Consider the following 6,155-nt stretch of genomic DNA (forward strand, 5'->3'; position numbering starts at 1 on the left):
TATATATATATTTCTCAATCATTCTTTCAAGAAGAGAAAACAGCCTGTCCATCCTCTCCTGTGCTCTCCTCGCCTCTGCAGTCCCATGTCTTCTCTAATCAAGTCCAAAAACTCGTCCTCTCTGTCTCGCCACCTTCGTGCTGCTGCCCCTGGCTCCTCCTCTTCTTGTGTGTGAAACCCCATTGCCTTATCTACTGCTTTTCTTATTGTTTTAGGCTTTATAGGGTGAGTGATATTTCTTATAATACACAAGTGAGATAGACTAGAGCAAATATTACAAATAGGTCGTTAAACTAATAACGTTATTACCACAAGTTTTGCCTAAAACTACCTGACAAATGAAGCCACGCAATGGTGACGAAGGAGTTAAGATGAAGTTTATAATAAACTTTAACTCTGGTTTTGCTAGCTATTTGAGTAAATGAAAACATAATACTTACATTTAAATTTGAATTTGCTGTCCACCACCGATCTCTAGTCTCAGCCGCCTTTAAAAATAAATAAATAAATGCTGTCGTCAACAGCGCGTACTGAGTTATGGGGTAGGATAGGGTAGGACAGGCCGCTAAGTGTCCATTTATGTATCCTTTCTTTCACGGGGAAACGAAGGGCGCATTTGGCGTCGCTTTTGAATCAGGGTAGCCTTCGTCGCGTCGCGATGACGCAACCGTCCTTCAAATACGGCCTTCCAAGGATGCAGCCTTTGAATTGGGACGTCCTTCGTCGCGCCGCTGTGACGCAATCGGCCTTCAAATACGGCCTTTGGAGGATGCAGCCTTCACATTGGGACACAGCTAATGACTGCTTGTCCGTGTTTCGCTCGGAGCGCGCGCACAGCATCCTGTCAGTATAATTCAGTTATCTTTTGCGACTTATCGCGCTTTTAATATTTCTTTTCAATATACAGCACATTCTGCTCTTTCTCTTTCATTCATGATTTGTTAATAACTTTAAACAGAATCATCAACTGAAATCTGCGCGGATTATCAAAAATACGACACATTTATAGGACATAAAATTGTCTCTGCGGCAAAAGTGAAAGTAAAAGCACAGCAAAGCACCCGTTTCAATAAAATGATATATTAAAGTTTATATAGCCTACTTTTACATTTTCGCTGCTGTTCTATTGGCTTGAATCCCAGTGCAGGAGCTGTAGGTTACAATTTACCACAGAAACGTAAGTGGTTAGTTGATTGCTGTGGTGACTCATGACACTCGCGAACAGCACTGAACACGCACTTTTGCCGGTACAACTTGAATATTATTATTATTATCATAAACTTTTCATTAACTTAGGTAGAACAACAAGGGAATTGTAATTGGCTGCTTTTTCTGCAGAGAGAGCCGATCTCTGTTGATGTTCCTCAGCCATCACAACCATATTTTATTATTGTGTGAGTGTGACCAATAACGCGTGAATGCAGCGTGATCTGAATGAAGGGAAATACACGGAAGTGAATCGCCATCATTAAGAAATGAGATCACATTTATGTTTGAATCGAAATCGTGATTTTTTTTATTTGATTAATCGTGCAGCCCTAGTATGCGTGTAAATCTGTGTGTGTGCATGATAATGTGTGTGTAAGCATATTAATGGAGTAATCATGGAAAAATGGCCTTGCTGTAGTGGAGATTACTGGTAGAAACAAACACTTTCAAAATAAAATAATTTGATTCCTTAATTTATTAATTTTGATCAAAACGATATGGATTCCAGGATATTTTGTTTACCAAACAATAAAACAATGCATTTTGGGAAAAATTCCAGGAAATACTGAGCCTCAAAAGAAATGATGCCTAGTCTGTAAGATACAGTATACTACACTCACTGGGCCTGTACCCACAAGGGTATACCCTTGGCATAGGATACATATTTGTACCCTTGTGATTTGTACCTTAACAAATACCTTTATTTTTTAAATCCAGCACAAAATTAAATGAGGTTTTATTAACAAAGTTAGGGAGGAGCATGTTCAGATAATTAACACAAGTGGAGAGCACACAGCAATCAATGGTAATTGACAGTTTTACAGCACCCCTTCTTCACGCTTATAGTCCTAAACACTTACATACGGGGGGAGTACTCTGGGTTCGGGCCGGACTCCGAGCTCGGAGCCCTTCCTCTGGACAGCACGCCAAATACGCATTAAACTTTACCCCCACATTTTGTATGTAAGTGTGAACTCGTGAAAGAGATGCATGAGCTAAGGATGTTCTCTGACCCCAAATAAACAGATAATGGAATGTTCACAATCTACAATATACAGTTAGATATTCTCCTACTTAGTATGTGTGTAAATAGTTGTGCTTAAATCTTTGGGTTTATTTTTACACGCCAACATATTTTGTCACACCTAATCTACAGCAAAAGAAAACATTTACAAGAGTTGCGAATGTGCGTTTTGTATGTTGAAATGTATGTTATTAAATTAAAAATGCCACGAAACAAAGACAAGAACACATCTTTCTATAAGTGACCCTCAAAATCTGTGCATACAGCAAAATGCATGAATGTGTACAATGATTTATCAGAAAATTACTTTTGTCTCTTTGTTTGAAGAAAAACTTAAATCAGCTGGTGCTTAATAACTATTGAAGCTATTAAACACCCCTGAATTCGGTAATGACGTGTTTTATGCAATATTTATATCACGTTTTAATTTTAACTCAATACATTTGAATGCGCTAAAGGGCTATGAACTTTAACATCTTAATATTTGGTAAAATTAACTCAAAGCATGCGCAAATTGAAATACATCCTAGCTACTTGTTTAATGTTTGTAATGTTTGTTACAGAACTTATTGCGAACAATTCACACATAAAAAAAAAATAAAAAACTCTTTTGATGTTATTATTAGTAATCTCTCTGTTGGCATATGCATAACTTCTTCATGATGCTACTTCTGATTCAATGTGGCTTTAATCCTATAAAGATGTTTACGACGTCATGATGACGACACCCCTATACAACCTGGTTTTCCTAACTGAAGGGCTCTAGCTCTACTAGCCGTAGACTGCTGTGCTACTGTGTAACGACACTGACAGTCTATCCGGCCAGATGTTGCTCAGAATTCAATTCATTGTTGCTACAACTGCATCATCTCATTGATCAAATGTTGAAGGAACATTGTCTGGTTGTTACATGGACTGTCAAAGTCCGCTTCAACATCCCTGTTTGTCTGAGCCTGATGCAAACTACGCTTCTTCGACTCAAGCTTCTGACCCAAAAACCCAAACTTCCGAGTGTTAACGCACTAGCTCTGGATGATTGTGCTGCAAGGACTCACTCAGGAGATTCCAGGTACTAACAGTATCTTTCATCATCGAATAGGGGACTATTAGAAAATCTAAAAACTTCTAAAAACTTCTGAAATGGCGACACAAAATCCTGATGGAGAGCGACTCCCCGTTGATTTCTGGCGATGCTGTGCATATGCAGCCGGAGGTGTGTGAGTGCGCCACGGGCAAAGAGTGTCGTTTAAGAGCTACGCTAGACTGTATGTTTAAAGATCATTTTAGAGGGCAGATGGTTGGCTTGATGCACAGGATCATCGATGCTGCGTGTGATATGAAAAACCATTGTGCTCGGGATACCAAACGTGTGACAAATCTCAAAAATGAAATGGATGTCGTAAGAGGCCTGACAAATTCATGGACAGATGAGTTACCTCCATGTTTTTTAACACCAAAGAGTCGATCGGCGTAATCCTCAGAAAAGTTCTGGATGTGTTGCGTGTATGTAGTGACGAGTTCGGAGTCACCGAAATACTCTATATGTGTACATTTGTAACATATCTCTGTGTGTCAAAAAATGCAAAAAAACTGACATTGGTGAAATAGTTGAAAGTCTGGTCAACTTTACCCTAGAGCAAAACATGATAGCCTGCAGAGATTTTCTATTCTGGTTAGACCATCTGTAAATATCGTTATTGTTTTACTTTATGTATGTAATGCCGGTCTATCATAAAATATACAATAAAATATATAAAATCTAATATATATATATATATATATATATATATAAACCCTGTACACGTCCATACACTTGAGATGCACAGAGATGATCAGATACAGGACATTTCTGATTACACACACTAGATGTGTTCAGAGATTTCCAGTATACCAGCAATTGCTGATGTTGTAATGTTTAAATCCTGGAAAGCATGAGGCCGAGAAAATTCTCAGTTCATATAGATTTATTAAAATCCTAAAGCAATCCAACAGTGCCAGATGTTACATAATGGTCAGCATGTACAACACACTTCAACTCTTACTCTACACCTTTTATAGGTGACAACATGTGGACTACAGCGCCATCTCCTGACTAATACACAAACACTACATTCCCCCATTACTTTTAAGATTAGTTCACATCAAAATGAACATTTCCTGATAATTTACTCACCCCAATGCCATCCAAGATGTACATGTCTTTCTTTCTTCAGTGGAAAAGAAATTAAGTTTTTTGAGGAAAACATTTCAGGATTTTTCTCCACACAATGGACTTCAACGGTCACCAAATTGTTGAAGTCCAAATCAATGCAGTTTCAAAGGGCTCTGAAGTTCCACTCTTACGCACACACACTGCACACATATTTAAAAAGTGATTTCTTTCTTGTTTATTTTTCTTTCTTTTTCTGTCTTACGCTTTTAAAGTTGAATTGTGTTTCGGTAACACTTTATAATAACTGCACGCTATTAATCATTAGTTAAGCATTAGTAAACAGTTAATTCATCATTTATAAAGCATGAATAGACATTAATAAGCAGTTTATAACTACAGCTATAAATGCTTTATTTTTTATTTATAAACATATCTATAGTGTGTTTAATAATTGTATTTTCTCACTTTTTAATGATCAATTTATCATTTCTAAATGAAGTATTGCATTATTTACTAACCGGTTATTTAGGAGTTGTTGTCAGTGGTTCATAAGATCACTTAGAAAGTGTAAGTAAACGATCAATAAACTGTTTAAATGTACATTCATACATCTTAAATATTTCTATGTTCTGTATCACTGTGTTGTGTTTGTTTCCTTTTTCTGTTTAGAAGATAACAGTAAAATCTCCTTTGTAAAAGCTTTACAAGGCATAACTAGTCCTCACTTTAGATGAGCTCACAAAAAAAGTTAACTGACCACAACTAAATGCTTTATAACTACCTGAATTAACCATTAATTATTGACACACTAAGTAACTATTAAAATATGTCTGAATAATAAGATGTATGAATGTACATTTAAATAGTTGATTTATGTAACCCAGGTCATTAATTTGGGTCACTAATATTAATATTTAGCATTATTTTATTTATATCGCTATAAAACTAACAGTAAGAAAAGAACATGAAGTAAAATGTATTTATTTTCTTATAAATAATCCCAAAAGAAAGAAAAGGTTCCTGAACTGATTCCTGATTGGTGAGGTGAAAGGTTAGCCCCGCCCCCTGTTGGAGAGTTCCAGAAGATCGCGCACAAGCAGAAATGTAGAGAGATTGCGAACGACACGAGAGTGAGAGCAGATGCGATTGAGTGATTTGAGGGAGAACAAACTGTTTAATAATCCAGCAATAGATTATTAACAAGTTGAGAAGTAGATTTATGAGGTATTAATTCTTTAAAAAGCTCACGCTTTGAGAAGAGTGCGATGTGAATCTGAACGCGACGAGAAGAAAAGACACTGACGTGATAGGATCTGAACTAAATCTTTTTCTTTGAGAAAATTTATTTTTTTGTCTCTGATTTATATTTCTCCTTGGTGAGTACCAATTTCTTCATAAGAGATGTATTTAGGTAATTTGGATACTGTTTTTGGGCTCTTAATGTCAAAAATACATTTGAAAAAGTGATGAGTGATATAAAAAATGTTTGAAAATGCTTTAAGTGTTTTCTAATACAATCTGTGAGTGCATATAGTTAAGTTTAAATGTTTGAAAGATTATATTTTTTCTGTTGTGAAGTGTGTGCCATGCGCTGCTAGCTTTGCTAGCTCTGTACACAGACTCTAGTGTGTTAATCAAGCACATGGTGACTAGTATGTGTTGCCTATATCCAAATAATTGAAACAGACATTTTGGTCATTAGAAACTGTTTATTTGAATGAGTTACTGATGATTGTTTTGGCTTTGTTTTTGCAAGGCCGGGTTTTGTTC

The sequence above is a fragment of the Squalius cephalus genome (assembly GCF_949319135.1).
Source record: "Squalius cephalus genome assembly, chromosome: 1".
NCBI lineage: Eukaryota > Metazoa > Chordata > Actinopteri > Cypriniformes > Leuciscidae > Squalius > Squalius cephalus.